The sequence below is a fragment of the Medicago truncatula genome, chromosome 7 (assembly GCF_003473485.1).
Source record: "Medicago truncatula cultivar Jemalong A17 chromosome 7, MtrunA17r5.0-ANR, whole genome shotgun sequence".
Classification (NCBI taxonomy): domain Eukaryota; kingdom Viridiplantae; phylum Streptophyta; class Magnoliopsida; order Fabales; family Fabaceae; genus Medicago; species Medicago truncatula.
Genome location: NC_053048.1, coordinates 45,039,604 through 45,057,833, shown reverse-complemented (window position 1 = coordinate 45,057,833; position 18,230 = coordinate 45,039,604). Strand labels below are relative to the sequence as shown.

The window sequence follows — 18,230 nt, the reverse complement described above, 5'->3', positions numbered from 1 at the left end:
TAGTTACGTGTCTCATACGAGGACAAGAAAAGTTACAATAATTATCATATACAGTCGTATTTATAAACAAATTTTTTTTTAAATTAAATAACTTATGTATTTGAAGAACTATAATATAATTTGGATATATTAATTATTCAAATGAATTTTGAAAATAATATATACCTTAAAATGTGATCTGGATAGAATACATTACTTATCAACAAAATAAAATTATTGATACGTTGTGATTTTGCATAAAAAATAAAAGATATGTCGTGATTTTCGGGTTGATTGTTCCATTCCATGTAATGATAACCCTTGTTGCTGAATAATGGTGTTTGTGCAGTGCTTTTTTCATCAACACTGAAAAGTGAAAAGCAACACTACTATTTTGTGTGCCAAAGTAACGGTTGTAATGTGTACCCCAGAAGAAAAGAAAATCCCAATCCCAACGCTCCCACGTTAAGCTAATTGTAAATACATAACCATTAAGCAAGCAAATACATAACCATTAATCTCGCATTAGAATTTATACATTCAACTCCTCCAAAGTTTAAAATGTGATATTTTCAAATTTTTTTTTGTTTCTTTAACCACTGCCCTAAGGGCACTGATTAGGGTAACAATCAGCATAACCTAAGTTTAATTAATACAGTCAATTATTTTACACATATTTTTTTATGAATTTTTTTTTTCTGATCTTAATATAAAAAATTCCATTTCTGAACCCTTCACATTTACATACACAAAGATCCACTTTCAATATTATTTTTTTTATCATGTAGTGGTTCATTACTGCCATTTCAAATGTCTGTAACGCCAGAAATTGATATGTAACACTGCAAACCACGGTCAACCGCTATTTTCTGCAATGATTTAACAATTTTTTTTTGTTCATTGCCACCAAACAAAGTGGCGGTATTGATTTTTATATTTAATAATTGATCATATTATAACAACACATCATTATATATGTGTAAAATAAAATAATTACAATGACAAGGTATATTAACTAAATTCGATACATAATGTATTGTAATATTAAAAAATATTCCATAATGAGTTTTACCAAAATGAAATATTGTTAATTTCCTAAAAAATGAGATAGTGTTAAAAGTTAACAATGTACCATCCCTTTCTCTTCTTCAAAATCAAAACAAAAACAATGTATCTTCCGGATGTATATATACACCGTTGGTGAAATACGATGTATGGTTACGTGCTATATTTTAATAGGTTATTATGTGTAAAAAAATATTGCTATTTTCACTAGTGCTTATTTGTTAGAGTTGATTAGGGATTACCTATTTGATTTGATTTATTACGTTGTATTTTTTTTTGGGTATATTTAGATGTCTTCTACTCGAGTCAAGATCCTCTTCATTTATTAGTTTCTTCATTTCTTCCATTTGAAGAGATGAACACACAATCTTTTTTTTTTAAATAATTAATAGTAATAGGACCTATTTAGTGGTAAGATTCACTATATAATTTTTTGTATTTATTTTTAACCAAATGACATTATCTATTTATTTTAAATAAATGGAGAGGATCTTAAATTTTAAGTGTGTTTTAGAAATGCATTAATTAGATCTTGACAAAAAAAAAAGTGTTTTAGAAATGCATTAATTGGATCTAGTTGGATCTTGACAAAAAAAAAAGATTTAAGAGACTTGAGAAAGCGTCCGTGTTAAGTGGTGGGGACGAAAAGGACGGTAATCTTGAATGATGCATTGCATAAGTCATTTCATTTCATCACGCGTCCTCACAAACACGCCAGCCCAAACAAAATCCTTTGCTCCTCTCCTTCTATGAGAATCACACGTGTTTTTATTGCTAAAAATAAATAAAGGGTTAATTATGTTTTAAGTCCTTATAAATGGGCTCATTTTCAACATTAGTCATTACTTAAATTTTATTAAATTTTTGGTCCCAAACGTTCTTTTCCGTCATCGAAATAGGTCCTCCTTGTTAATTGTTGCTGATTGAGCAAACGGTGAAGCACACGTGGATGTCACATCTGACTTTTTTTGTTGGGTTAAATATATTTTTAGTCCCTATAAAATTGAGGCATTTTAAGTTTAGTCCTTACTTAATTTTAATAGTTGTTTTAGTCCTTACAAAAATACTATACACTTAGTATTAGTCCTTGATCAATTCAAATTTGTTTAATTTATGCTTAAACTCTTAAGTTTTTTAACAATTTTTTGTAGATGTGGTAAGCATTACTCTTTGGTTGATCTGTAGGCATCTTGTATACTGCCACTAGTTTTGCATGAAATGGGAGCATATGAGTTGATTTGAATTAATATGGAATTATTTTCTCACGCTCATTCAATATTTTGCTCTTGGTTAATGATATTAGGTTCTACTCAAATAATCTATGCTGCTTCAACATATTTTGTTATGATAGACTACGTCTTCTTTATCTTGACGAAATGAACGGAATGACTATCCCAATGCCAAAAATATTCACGATTTTCACTATCTTATCGATGACTTCTTTTGCATTGTCAGGCATGAGTGGTTTTGTTGACGAATTAATAGTTTTTTTTGGAATAATTACTAGTCAAAAATATCTTTTCATGATGAAAATACTATCATAACTAGTTTTAGTAGGTTTTTTTAGTCCCTAAAAAAAAATTACTTCTAATTTTAGTCCCTACTAAAACAAAGTTGTTTAATTATCCTTAAACTCTTAAATTTTTGAACGAATTTTTTGAGACAAGTTTAGAATACTATGAAAGGTTCAATCAATAAAATTTAGAATTTTTTAACATGAAACGAATTAAATATGAATTTTTGAAAACAAAAAAAATTAAAGATAAAAGTAATAAAATATGGACATATAAATCAAATTTTGCGGCGGAACTTTTAGGAATGTTCTTAACACGTCTACAAAAAATTGTTAAAAAACTTAAGAGTTTAAGAATAAATTAAACAAATTTGAATTGAGCAGAGACTAATATTGAATGCATAGTATTTTTGTAAGGACTAAAACAACTATTAAAATTAAGTAAGAACTAAACTTAAAATGCCTCAATTTTATAGGGACTAAAAACATATTTAACCCAACAAAAAAAAGTCAGATGTGACATCCACGTGCGCTTTCGTTTGCTCAATCAACAACAATTAACAGCGAGGACCTACTTTGCTAACGGAAAAAAACATCGGGGACCAAAAATTTAATAAAATTTAAATAGGGACTAATGTTGGAAACACGCCTATTTATAGGGACCTAAAACATAATTAACCCATAAATAATATGGAAAAAACTTAACATACACCCTTATTGGAAATCATTGGAGTTTGATTGATTTAAAAAATTACTCCCTCCGTTCCATATTTTTCTACTAATATACAAAGATAAATAATATCATATAAGATGTTGTTGGATTCGTCTCGATTAATATTTTTCAAATATTAAATTTTCATAATTTTTTCAAATACATAATTAAATATATTAAAGATAAAAAATATGCATTGATATGTGTATCAGAGTCAACTAGGTCATCTAATATATGATGTAAGAAAGTATTAGTAAGTACTCCACATAGCAAAACACAAACACTTATGACATGTTTGGTGGTCAAGATTATCATTCTACTTTTTGATGAGACAACATGATAAAATAAGTTAGGAAAATGTTAACTAGTGCCCGGCCGGGCACTGGTTAAGGAAATCAAATATAGTATAAGTACTTTGGAATCTGTGCACTTAAAATTTAAAAAGTGTAAAGAATAATGTTTTCAGTGTAAATATTTTCTTTTTTGTTTAGGGTTTAGGGTTTGTGTCCCGGGGCACTAGTTAACAAGATCCAATAAATTATTCATAAAACTTATTATGTCATGCATTTTTATTTATACAACATGATAAAATAAGTTATTCCTAAAACTTATTATGTCATGCATTTTTATTTATAATTAATATGTTAAATAAGAAAGGGTCTTGTTATCTCGTGCCTTTAGGTACAAGTTAAGGAATTCAAAATTAGAGATTCTTCGTAGACAAGAATAAAATTTTGTTTTTAAAAAGTTGAATAGATTTGAATGTACAACTTTTAAGACATTTATTTTTATTTTAAATTCCTTAACATGTACCCTTAGGACATATGTTAGCATTTACCAAAAAGAGAACTTAGGCAGGGTGATGCACTGTTGCCTTATTTATTTGTGTAATGATATTTGAACAACTTTTTTGCTACAACTTTTGGGACAATCTTGTTGTGCTATCTTTTCATTGGTCAAAAACAATGGAGAGAGAAAAAGGAAGAGAGAGAATGAAAAGATAATGTGAGTATGAAAGAGAAAGTTGTACAAAAATTGTACGTTGTACAAATATCATTTTTCTAATTATTTATCATATGTGCGGATGGACGATCAGCGCTTTTGAAAAAATCGGAAGCGAGAGTGGACATTCATGGAGGGAAGGTGTGTCGGGGAGCTCCACTCCTCACATACCTATTATTTGCTGATGATTGTTTCTTATTTTGCAGGACAAACATAAGGGAAAGCACACACTAAAGGAAATCTTACAAGCTTATGAGCATGCATCCGGACAAGCCATCAACTATCAAAAATCAGAAAAAAAAATTCAGCAAAAATACACCTGAGGCGGACAGAATAGATGTGAAGAATATCCTTCAAGTGTCGGAAGGTATGGGAAACAGGAAGTATTTGGGCATGCCATCCATGGTGGGGCGCGTAACAAGAAATCAATTTTTGGATATCTGAGAGACATAGTTTGGAGGAAAATACAACAATGGTCGGGTAAGCATTTATCCAAAGCAGGAAGAGAAGTGTTAATTAAATCAGTTGCACAGTCCATTCCTACATATTGTATGAGCACTTTTCTGTTACCAACTACTTTGGGGGAGGAAATTCAGAGAATGATTAATTCATTTTGGTGGGGGTCGACTAGAAGTCAAGGTAAAGGTATAAACTGGATTAATTGGGACAAATTGACTATGAGAAAGGAGTACGGAGGTATGGGATTCAGACATATGTTTGGCTTTAATCTGGCTATGCTAGGGAAGCAAGGGTGAAAATTGTTAACTAACCCAGATACTATTGTTACATGCGTTTACAAAGCTAAATATTTTCCAAGGACTAACTTTTTGGGGGCTCGTCTAGGCCATAACCCAAGTTTCATATGGCGTAGTATCTTTGCTTCACAGGTATTAGTTGGAGGTGGTCAACGGTGGCGGATTGGAAATGGAAACAGTATTGCGATTTGGGATGATCCTTGGTTGCGGGCAAAAGATAATTCATTCATCTCTAGCAGTCGTGTAGCTGGAACAGAACACTTTAGAGTGGCTGATTTGATGGAACAGAACAGGCAAGGATGGAATTGGGGATTGATAGATGGTATGTTCAATGAAAGAGACAAAGGGGAGATTTGCAAGCTCACAATCACAATGGCTACAGAGGAAGACAAGCTTATTTGGAAATTTAATAATAGAGGTAATTATACTGTGAAATCAGCATATCGATATGCTATGGAGACTCTAATTGATAATGAAGAGTACCGAGTACCAGGGGAGTGGGAGAAAATGTGGAAGCTTAGATTTCCGCAGCGGGTAAAAGTGTTTCTTTGGAGTGCACAGATTGCTGTCCACATTGTGAGAACAATTACGAGAATGATAGGCACGTCTTTATTGGTTGTGAAGCGGCAAAGCAAGTTTGGCAAGTTGCTGGGTTATGGGAAACTATTTCTGAAGCTGCTGCTACAGTTTCGAATTTTGCTTAATGTTTTTTTAGTTTATTATGCAGATTACCAACACAACTATGTACTGATATCGCCATGATGTTGTGGTGTTTATGGCGTCGGAGGAATGATAAGGTGTGGGAAGGAGATATGAAGGAAGTTCGGTTTTCTGTTCAGCTAGCACGCGAGGTTCTTTTGCAGTGGCAGGCAGCACGCATAAATGGCAGCCTGCAATCACAGGTTCAGCAGTCCAACCTGCAACACCAGCATTCACAGCAGCAGATGGTACAGGTCTGGCAGTCACCGAACGAAGATTATGTCAAGTGTAACGTTGATGCGGCGCTATTTGGTGAACAAAGGTGCTTTGGAATTGGTATGTGTCTCAGGAATCATCAAGGCCATTTTATTAAAGCATTAACTAAATGGTATGAAGGTACTCCTCCTCCGCAAGAAGCTGAAGCGTTGGGACTAAGAGATGCTATTATTTGGCTTGGTCATTTGGGTATGTCAAAAGTGCATACTGAGCTAGATTGCAAGCTAGTGGTAGAAAGCATTGGTGACATAACTAATAACCAATCTGAATTTGGAAACATATTAGCTACTTGTAGAGATTTGTTACAACACTTTCCAAACTTTAAGATAAGTTTCATCTGGAGACAAGCAAATTATGTCGCTCATAGTTTAGCTCGGGCGACAAAGTTGCATGCTAGTCACCAAGTGTTCAATTTGATTCCATCTTGTATTGATACTATTTTAAGAAGAAATGAAATAATATAAGCTTCGAAAAAAAAAGAAACTAGTGTGACAGGATAAGAAAATCAACTACTAATTTACTAGTGAAAACATTATTTAACTGGTGTACAGGAGGGAATAATGGAACAAAGTACCATACATTTACCTAGATATGGTTAGAGCTAGTAGGAATGCAACAAAGAATATGAATGGCCGAATTGTGATATAGAAGAGCTCATCATCGGTTTAAATTTGGAAATGCTTGACTTGTTGATTCTGATTTTGGTCACGTAAAATGGTTACACTATGGGGATCAACAAATTGTGAATAAATTGAATAAATGTGCTTCAAATCTCTTTGTTTGGAATATGAACCATTGTAAATGCTTGACTTGAATAAATGTGCTTCAACAAGTGGACTCTTCAAATAATCTCATGACCACTAGTGCTGATTTGAGAAAGCTAGCTCGTAATTATTCTGTGTTGAGCTGTTTTAGAAAAAGAATAGCATTACTGAGCCAATCTTCAACATCATTGAACCGTCCATAACTATAGAGGATGATGATATTCTCCCAACGCCTTTCACTTTGGATGAATTTAGAGAGGCTATGTTTTTTTTATGAAACTAGATAGATGTCCGGGTCATGATGGTTTTAATTCGGTGTTCTTTCAACACGTTTGGCCTGATATGTGGTAATGAGATTTTCCATCAGTGTTGTATGTGGCTCTCGACGGGTATGTTACCTTTTTAATTTGAATATGACCAATACTGCTCTTATTCCAAAAGAGATACTCAAGTTACGATGAATGATTGACAACATATATCTCTTGGTAATGTGGTTTACACGATTTTGGGAAAGTAAATTTTTATAGATGCATCTTAGACAACCCGATATCGTTTGTGCCAAGTTGATCTATCATAGATAATGTAAGGGTGGCTATCGAAATTGTGCATCGAGCGAAGTTCAAAGTTAGAAGTAAAGTGGGAGATGTGGCTCTCTAAAGCTTCATATTAGTAAAGCATATAATAAAATTGATTGGAGTTATCTTTTTAGCATTATGATAAGATGAGTTTTTCTCCACCTTTGGTTAACTACGTTATGCTCTGTTTTGAAACAATTAATTATTTTGTTATTGTCAATGCCACATTCTCATTTACAATAAGAGCAAAGAGACCCCCTTTCTTTTTACTTTGAATGCCACATTCTCATTTACAATAAGAGCAAAAGCTGAGGGTGTAATTCACGGTGTGAAGATAAGTAGGAATGAACCTATTATTTCTCATCTTCTCTTTGCAGATGATTATTTCTTGTTTTTCAAAGTTAGTCCTAATGAAACTCAAAGTGGAAGCTTTAAAGTGTCTCCGAAACGTGAGAACTTTATGTAGCAAATATGTATGTGGTGTTTTCCAACTTGAATGAGACTTCACAATAAAGATGTGAGTCGTTATCCCTCCAATTTTGTGTTATGTAACAATAATGTTGAGAATAGTTTACATGTATTTTTCAAGTATCGTAGAAGTTGTTGTAATATTTGGAGGATGTGTACTTTTTCTCATGGTGTGAGGGATGTTATGAACGGAGAGCAAGCCATTTCAGGTATTGTTTTCCAAATTCCGCAGCAATTAACAATTGAAGATTCGAATTTATTTGCTTGTGTCTTATGGAGTATTTGAAAGCAATGTAATATTATAATCTGGAATAATGTAATTGATGCTCAATGTTTGATCTTTAGTTGTGCGCAAACAAAGCTACAAGATTTGAAATCAGTTCATCATTAGGTTGTAGATAGTCCAAACTTGATTAAGCCCCAAAATAGATATTATCAGTTGGAAGATACCAATGGTAGATCGCGTAAAATGTAATATTGATGTTTCTTTTTCTTCTCTCGATAATAGGGTATATAAATGCATATGTATTACCAATGAGATTGGTGCTTTATGTTATCTAAGACATAATGGTTTCCGCTTAAGTGTGAAGTGCATGTTGGTGAAGCATTTGGTCTACGTTCGACACTTTTTTGAATTCACAAGATATATTTGGAGTTGATTCATTTTGAGCTGGACTTCTTTTGAGATAAATTTGGGGCTAATTGGGTTCACAAGATAAATATGGGAATGATTGATTTATCTCGTTAAGAAGTGATGTTCATGAGTTTGGTGACATTATTGTTGATTGTAAATCTGTTCTTTTTCCCCTATTATTATGTAAACTTTAGTGCAGAGTTTGGATTGAGATAAACAAATGAGGTTGTTCATCATCTAGCCAAGACGACCCAATTATATTGAACACATTTTGTGTGATGAAATGTTATATACTTATTTTTTTTGGGTTAATAGGTCTTTACCCCCTGTAATATAGGTCATTTCTGGTTTTCTCCCCTGTAAAATTTTTATTTTGATTCAACCCCTGTAAAATATTTTTGTTTTGATTTACCCCCTAATAGGCCAAACAAAAACCAATTTTATTTTTTTTTCAAGAAATTTTTCGTTTTTCTTTGGCCTATTAGAGGGGTAAATCAAAACAAAAATATTTTACAGGGGGTAAATCAAAATAAAATTTTACAGGGAGAAAATCGGAAATGACCTATATTACAGGGGGGTAAAGACCTATTAACCCTTTTTTTTTTTTTTTTTTTTAAATAAAAGGGTTAATAGTGCATTACCCCCTGTAATATATGTCATTTCCGGTTTTTCCCCTGTAAAATATTTTGGATTCCGTCCTTGTAATTTGAAGTTTTTTGGTTTTGGACCTTCATGAATTTTGACAGTACAAAATCAATGATATGGTAGGGAGGTAAACCGAAATTTTCACATACTAATAGGGGGTAAACCGAAATTTCCTTGAATTATAAGGGGCAAAATTTTTCATAAAGGTCTAAAACAAAAAAATCTTCAAATTACAAGGACGAAATCCAAAAAATATATTTTACAGGGGGAAAACCGAAAATGACATATATTACAGGGTGTAAAGTACTATTAACCCTAAATAAAATGATATATATGGCTTGTTTGTTATAAATTAAAAAAAAGGTCAATTTGTACCCAAAAAAAAGGTGAATTTTTCTCTATATTTTTTTTAAAATTGATTTTTATAAGAACTTAATCTACACTATATATACAGAAAATATGAGATTTTAGGTTGACCTTTCATTATCTCAATTACACTCTTAAACAACTTTTATTTGATAACGATTGTTGTTGATGTCGTTAAAAAGATAATAATTTATATGATATTTTTTGTTATATTGTTACTGTAATATCAAACGGGCTTAAATAATAAGCTCAATAGTAGCTGAAGTAGCGTCTGAAAAAAAACACTATTGTCTCATGAGAGAAGAACCATTATCAAGCAACTCTATTTTCGTTTAAAATAAGGAATAAGTCATCCATTTGTTTTATATGCCTAATTTATCTTTAAAAAATTTCATATGATCGTTATTTTCCAATTTTTAGATTAAAAATCTACATTTGGAGAAGTCGCACATGGATTTCAAAGGCGAAGAAGAAACTATGCAAAGTTTTTTCATAATGATTTGAAATATGTTGAGTTACGTGGTTGCACTTGCTCCAAAAATGTAATTGAGTTAACTAGTCACATGTTAAGGAAAGCAAATTCACTTAAGAAAATTACATTCAGTTCTCGTTACAAATTCTATACAGGAGCTTGTAGATGGACTAATGGCTCAGATGGCTGTTGTTAGTTTGAACGAAATCTTATTCTTAAGATGCTTAAAGATGAAGTACCTGGCCAATGTCAACTTATAATTTTCTAGGGTTATTCTATTTATTTATAATGAATTTTGTGGTGATCTTAGTGAATTCATTCTTACAAACATTGTATAATTTATGTTGATATGAATTTCCATATCCATTATCCTTTTAGGTGGTTTTTATTTTTTAGTAGGAAGGAATCGTTGTAGTGTAGACATGGGCTAAGTCTTGTTAGGCTATACTTTCTTGGCTTAATTGCATTTTTTACCCCTATCTTTTGTTAATTATGCGATTTTGCACCCACCCTCCTCTTTTTTTTGAGCGATTTTGCATCCTATTTTTTGTCAATTGTGTTTTGTTCAAAATCATCATTAAAAGAGGGGGTAAGGGGCAAAAGATGGGGTCAAAATTGCTCAAAAAAACAGAAGAGGAGGTGCAAAATCGCACAATTGGCAAAAAGATAGGGGAAAAAGTGCAATTACACACAAGAAGGTCCATCTAACCCGAAAGGGGGAAAAAGATGGGATGCAAAAGCGCTAAAAAAAAAAAAGAGGATGCAAAATCGCATAATTAGCAAAAGATAAAGAGGAAAAGTGCAATTAAACCTTTCTTTTTTATTGTTGGAAGATTTTATAATTAAGTGTTTATCATATGACAACCTTTTATCCTTTAAACACTTCATTATCTTTTTGGTTAATTAAGCCTCTAGTATGAATGTGTTTATATATAGACATTCTTTAAAGTGATTAGCGCACGTCGAAGAGACATGTTCACTAATAAAACTTGCTAGAGAACTACTGTAGAGTTGACGGATCGAGTTGGGGTGTTTTAACTAGTGGAAGGTGTTTTGTGTAAAGAATGTTTGTTGAGTTTTTCCTGGTTGATTTATATTAGTTGCACAATGAGAGTGCAATGTAGGAAACTTGTGTTTCAAGCATAAGACTTATTACCTTAGGTGTGCAATCGAGTTGAAGGTCTCGTTGTAGGGTTAAGGCCATCTCGACCATTATACCAACAAAGTCCTTGCTTTAAGTTTCAATCGAGTTGAATGTTTTTTTTTTCTTTCAAAAAACTAAAAATTAATTCCCCCATACGTCCTTGATATATAACGTGTATCGGTATCGGATATGCATTGGACACAATACTTCATCATTTTTTAAGTATCGGAGATTCATAGATTTCTTTTATGTCATTTTAAAATTAAAGTTTTTTTTAACGAAAAATTAAAGTTAAAAATATGAGCATCAATGTAGAATAATAATTTAAATAGGTCCAAATACATGTGCTTAAATTCGAGCTCGACTTAGGTCGTCACCAGTGCCGTTCTTTGGGGAGTGCAAAGAGCTCAACCGAGCTGGGCCTCCCAAAGTGATGGATCTAAAGAAAAAAAATTAATGCTCAATATCCCCACCCCCACTCAAAAAAAAAAAAAAAACATGTTTCATGTTTCAATTTCTAAGTAAAAAATCATGTTTCATGTTTTTATTTCTAAGTTAAAAAACACGTCTTTAGTAAAAATAATTTCTAATTTTGATTTTGGTGGCTAATAATCATTATACGAGTGTTATTTTCAATTTAAATAGAATATTAATCTTTTAAAAAAATTGTGTGTTTTTTTATTAGAGGCCTATTTTTACTCTGAGAGTCAAGCCTCCAATTTCATAGAGACGGCCCTACTTGTCACATGGTTATTTTTTCAGGTGATTTGCTTAATGGTCGTAACATGTTTGATGAAATTTTGCTGAAAAGTTTGAGTCTTCGGACTACAATGATTTGTGGGTGTATGCTCATGACTTTTTTAGGCTTATGTTATACCTTGGCTTTGGATCTTTTTGAGGGGATATGGTTGACGTAGGGTTTGGCTTTGTTTGCGAGTTTTGAGGGGATGGGAAGGAAACCAATAAGGAAAGGAGATGAAGGACTTATGTGATAATTTTACTATTTTACCATTTTTCTCTTAAAATCAATACCTTATGTTATACTTTGTAATTTATCTTGTAAATTATAATTGGAATTTTGAATTAGTATGAGGACAAAATTATCAATTTGTATGTTTAACCTCCCAAAATCCCCCAATTTGGGGAACTTTAAAATTGGACAAATGAAGCCCTTCAAACCCCCCAAAACCTTTCCTTTGTTTGTTTAAAACTTGCAAACAAGGGTTTACCTCTCCATAAGCATTTCCTTATCCTCCCCTCCCCTCCAAAATCCAACACGCAAACAAAGCCTAAGGGTGCTATCTTGGTTTTGGTGTTGTTGGCTTGTGCCCAGTCAGATTGTCTGAAGCTTGGGGAAATGATTCATGAGTTTATAAGAGCGAAAGGGGTTGAAGTGGGAGTGAGTCTTGCGACGGCATTGGCTTATATGTACGTGAAGAATGGAGCCGTTTTGTTGTCGAAGAAGTTATTTGATGAAATTGCTGAGAGGAATGTTATGATATGTGGTTAGAGTTATGTGTCCTTTCATAAAAGTCCAACCCCTACTCCCCCAGTCAAGTTCACACATCCATATTTTTCTTCTACCCATTCGTACTTGCTTAAAGGCCCGTTTGGTTCAACGAAGGGGAGGAGAGGAGAGCGATTTTAATTAAAACTTTGTTGATTCACAAGAGGAAGTGAGAGATTTTAAAATTAATTTGATATTTTACCCCTAGATCTAATTAAATATACGAAAATGTTTGTTTTTACAATTTCATAAACCTTCTGTAAAAAAATAAAAAATAAAAAACAAACTATTTCATAGGCCAACGAAAGACAAGAGTACATCTGATAGTAAAAGTTGTTACAAGAATAATATAACCTAATAATATAAAACTTGTTACAAGATAATATAATCTAATAATAATAAAAGTTTTTTTTTTGACAAGTAATAATAATAGAAGTTGTTACAATGATAATATAACCTAATAATAATAAAAGTTGTTACAAGGATAATATTGAGATTTTAAATTAACCTAAGGATAATTTTTGCAATGCAATAAAATTTTAATGAAATCATCTCCCTTCCCCTCCGAAAAACTCCAATTTAGAGGAAGAAAAAAGTGGGTATTGAAGTAATTTTGCTCCCCTCCCCTCCCATTCTAAAAATTGAACAACACGTCAAATTAAAAATATTCTCTCCCCTCCCTTCTAAAACTCTGGAACCAAACAAATCCTAAGCATCGATCTTCTATTTACCTGAAACACACACAAACCCTAAATCTTTAGGTTTTTCATCCAAGCCATTTACCTGAAACGAGCACATCAAGCATCGAGCATCGAACTTGAAACGAGCTTCTCATATTGATCAGGTTCTACTTGGAATTTGAATTTATTCAATCTTAATTACCTGTTGAACTATAATTTCTTCCGTGTGGTGTACATATATTTATTCTCATCTTGATGAAATTAATAAAAACTAGTATATATTTTCTAATTGATTTTAGTTATGGTTTTAATATAATTCAAATTCTGGTGTGTGTTCGTTATTAATCGCAGTAACAATGAAGAGGAGGTCTAAAAAGTCCAAGATTGAGTTGCCAGATTCTATTTTATCTATTATATTCTCGAAGTTAGGTTTGAAGGATTTGGTGAAAACAAGCACACTGTCCAAACAATGGCGTCATGAATTAGGATTAAGAATTGATCTCAATTTTGATCTCCATAACATGTTTAATCTTGAATATAATACAATTCAAGAGTCACACAAAAGCCTTCCACTATTTAAAGGGTTTCAATCTGAATTTGTCACAAGATTGGATCAATTCATGCTACATTATCAAGGTGCTATCATCCGTTCAGTTCGAGTAAATTTTCCATTAGATACTAAACACAGTGTTGTCATTGACAGAGTGATTTCCAAAGGAATTGCTAAGGGTTCCGAACGTATTGAATTGCTCTTCTCAAATGAAACTATTGATCCTATTCGATATTTGGAACGAAAAGAGTCATACAGATTTTCATCTACTCTATTATCTAAGACTGATTCTCTGACGTATCTGCACCTGCCACCTTGTAGCATCTAAGGACTTGTCTGGATTCAAGAATTTGAGAACTCTTGTGTTGCAACTAGTTGATGTGCATCAAAATTTGCTTCATGGTCTATTTTCAAATTGCATTCATCTTGTAGACTTCACCCTTGATGAGTGTGATTTCAAATCTGACTTAAAAATAATCAGTCCAACATTGTTTCATCTGAACATTGTTAATTGTGGGGATCAAGTTGGATGGGAGAGGATTATAGATGTCATTGCATCAAATCTCTCAATCCATGGAATATTCTTTCAATTGTACTTATCCAATACATATAATGAAGATTGAGGCTCATATGTTATCTAAGTTTAGCTACAGAGGTGGTAAAATTTCTAGCTACATAGGTGGTGGTCAGTATATTAATGTTTTTGAGTTTTCTGGACTGAAAAATTTGACAACGATTGTGTTTGATGGAATCCGTGATTGTCTCCAACGTTTTTCCATGCCCCTTTTGTTTTCTGAATGTCTCCAACTCGAGGACGTCACCTTTCAAAACTGCAAGCAAATGGATAATATGAATATTCAGTCCAAAGTTGCATCATTTCAAAATAATAGATTGTGAGTATAACCATCTTTATGCCCCGCACCGCATAGATATCGATGCATTGAATCTTAAATCCTTTGAATATAGTGGTCAAATGACGAAAGTTATCTCCCTTAAAGCTCCAAGTTTATTGAAGGTTTTTTGGAATGCAGCTAATAGAGAGAAAAATCCATGTCCCTTTGGTTCAATTGCAAGTTTACTGACATATTGAGAATTTATCTATGATCATAACCACTTCACAGGTGAGTAACTCAAACCATATTTTCTCTTTAATGTTTATTGTTTCTATAAAGGTTGTCAATCTCGTATAGTGGTGCGTAGCAGTTGGTCCCAACCCAAAACTGTTTCTATATAATCTTTTTCATATTTGCTACTAACCTTTCGCATTTTTTCTTCTACATTCTTAGTTCAATCTTGATTTTTCACTGTATCTCAATAACTCAGAAGTCAAGTTGTTTGTCTCGACAAAAGCATTTTCCTATTTTTTGGTTTTCTTAAACGCATTGTTACAGTCAAGTTGTTTACCTTATTAACTGCCTAGGTTTCTTTTAAGGCTAAAATATGATTTTTGGTCCCTGCAAATATGTCTCGTTTTGGTTTTAGTCTCTATAATTTTTTTTGTTGTTTTTGGTCCTGCAAATATGCTTAATTTTGATTTTGGTCCCTAGCCTCACTTTTGTGATGATTTGCACACGTGACACATGATGACTGAACCCATTTTGTAGATAAATAGTCCATGCAAAATATTTTGATTTTTAAAAAGGCCCCTGCAAAATATTTTGTTTTTGAAAATAGGTCCCTGCAAAATATTTTGTTTTTGAAAATAGTCCCCGGAGGGATTATTTTCAAAAACAAAATTTTGCAGGGATCGAAAACAAAAAAAAATAATTTACAGGGCCTAAAATCAAAACGAGGCATATTTGCAGGGACCAAAACCATATTTTAACCTTCTTTTAATTATGTGTGACACTGGTTGATTTTAATCCACTTTAAATATTACTGGTGTAAATAGGTAGCTGAATTGATGAAGGTTCTGGTTCAATTTGAAAATCTAAGACAATTGGAGTTATTTATCGAGGGAGCATATGATCCTAATTTGAACTACTTTTGGATTTTAGATATTGCAATGGCTTCTAAGCATCTCCAAAAACTATCTCTTACGGTGATTTATTCAACTTCTTTTTGTTCACTTTTCTAAAAAAAATGTTATATGTAAATAATCTTATAAAATAAAACTTGGTTTGAATTAGAATTTTTAGTTTCCATATTTAAGATTTGCAATGTGCTTGATAAATGTACAAATATTAGAAAACAAATAGAAAATAGATTTTTTTTTTTGTTTTAAATAAGAAATAAGTCATCCATTTGTTTTATATGCATAATGTATATTTTAAAAAATTCATATGATTTTTATTTTTCAATTTTCAGATTAAAAATCTACAATTAGAAAAGTCGCACATGGGTAGATTTCAAAGGCGAAGAAGAAATTATGCAAAGTTTTTTCATAATGATTTAAAATTTGTAGAGTTACATGGGTGTGTTTGCTCCAAAAATGTAATTGAGTTAGCTAGTCACATGTTAAGGCAAGGAAATTCACTTAAGAAAATTACATTCACTTCTCATACCAAATTCTATACAGGTGCTGATAGATGGACTAATGACTCAGATGATTGTTGTTGGTTTGAATGGAATGATATTCATAAGATGCTTAAAGATGAAGTACTTCACCAATGTCAACTTATAATTTTCTAGGGTTATTTTATTTATTTATAATGAATTTAGTAGTGATCTTAGGGAATTCATTCTTACAAACATCGTATAATTTATGTTGATATGAATTTCAATATCCATTATCCTTTTAGGTGTTTTTTATTTAATTTTCTAATATGAAGGAATCGTTGTAGTGTTAGACATGGACAAAGTCTTGTTAGGTTAAACTTTCTTTTTCATTGTTGAGAGATTTTATAATCAAGTGTTTATCATATGACAACCTCTTATCCTTTAAACTACTGAGGGGTTGATGGATCGAGTTGGAGTTGTAACTGATGGAAGGTGGTGTTTGTGCAAAGAATGTATGTTGAGTTTTCCTGGTTGATTTATATTAGTTGCACAATGCAAGTGCAATATCGGAAACTTGAGTTTCAAGCCTACGACGACTTACTGCTTTAGGTGTGCAATTGAGTTGAAGGTCTCGTTGTAGGGTCAAGGTCGTTTCGACCTAACCAACAAAATCCTTGTTTTAAGTTTCAATTTTTTTACTAGTATAAATGTTTATATTAGAGTAAATAGTCAATTTCCCCTTTGAAATTGTAAGTTTCGTCAATTACCTCTCGAAATTAACAAAACTTCAATTATCCCCTTGAAATTGCATAACGTTAATCAATTTACCCCTCCATCAAATTTTTCTGTTAACTGTTTACGGTTATGATCAAATACCCCCCTGAAATTTTGCACTTATGCGCAAAATGTCCCGTAAACTTAAAAATTTAGATTTTTTTCTTACCAAAAATCATATATTTAGTTCTTCAAGTAGTATATTATACCTATTGTCATAAAAATTCTATTCACAAGAAAATGAATGAATATATGCCAAAGAAATAATGGTTTTGTCATGTGCAACATTTTCATTCATATTTCATATTTATCAACAAGCTTTGTTTCTTCTTCCTTCCGTAGATATTAACATATGAACACACAATTATCAAAGACTTGTGTACTTTATGACTGCATACTGTAACATAATTACCAACTTGTGTAAAGAAAAGTCTTCTATATATGTATATATTTAAAACACATGAGAGTAACATACCTTCCATAAAGATTTATATGACCAATAGCTGCATAAACATACATTACATACATATTTATATGATCAATAATTGTTAATTTGTTTGCCTTTAATATCTTTTGAGTCAAGGATAAAAAAAAATATAAATTTTCAAGTTTAGGGGGCATTTTGCACATAAGTGCAAAATTTCAGGGGAGTATTTGATCATAACCGTAAACAATTAAGAAAAAAATTTGACGGAGGGGGTAAATTGATTAAAGTTATGCAATTTCAGGGGGTAATTGAAGTTTTGTTAATTTCAATGTGGTAATTGACGAAACCTACAATTTCAAGGGGAAAATTGACTATTTACTCGTTTATATTATATCAAGTACAAACCAACCTTATCGCAAATTTATCAGACAATTTTTTTTCCAAAAAAAATAAAAATTGAAGTTTATATTTACTCGTTTATATTATATCAATTTTTTCTCCATACGCACCAAAACGTATTGGGCGAATATCGGTATCGGACACAATATTTCATCATTTTTTATATATCGGGGTTTCATAGATTTCTTGTATGTCATTTTAAAATTGAAGTTTTTTTAACGGAAAGTTAAAGTTAAAAATATGAGCATTAAAGAAGAATTAATTAAAATATCCTTTATTGTATTGATATTGGTACCTTCTAAACAGGTCCAAACACACGTGCTTAAATTCAGGCTGGACTTAGATTGTCATGTGGCTATTCTATTTCTGGTGATTTGGTTGATGC

At 31.9% G+C, this 18,230-nt stretch overlaps 1 pseudogene; it reads left to right on the top strand.

Moving 5' to 3' along the window:
- The first annotated feature begins 13,258 nt into the window (after positions 1–13,258).
- Positions 13,259–16,437, top strand: LOC25499153 (uncharacterized; annotated as a pseudogene).
- Positions 16,438–18,230: the final 1,793 nt, after the last annotated feature.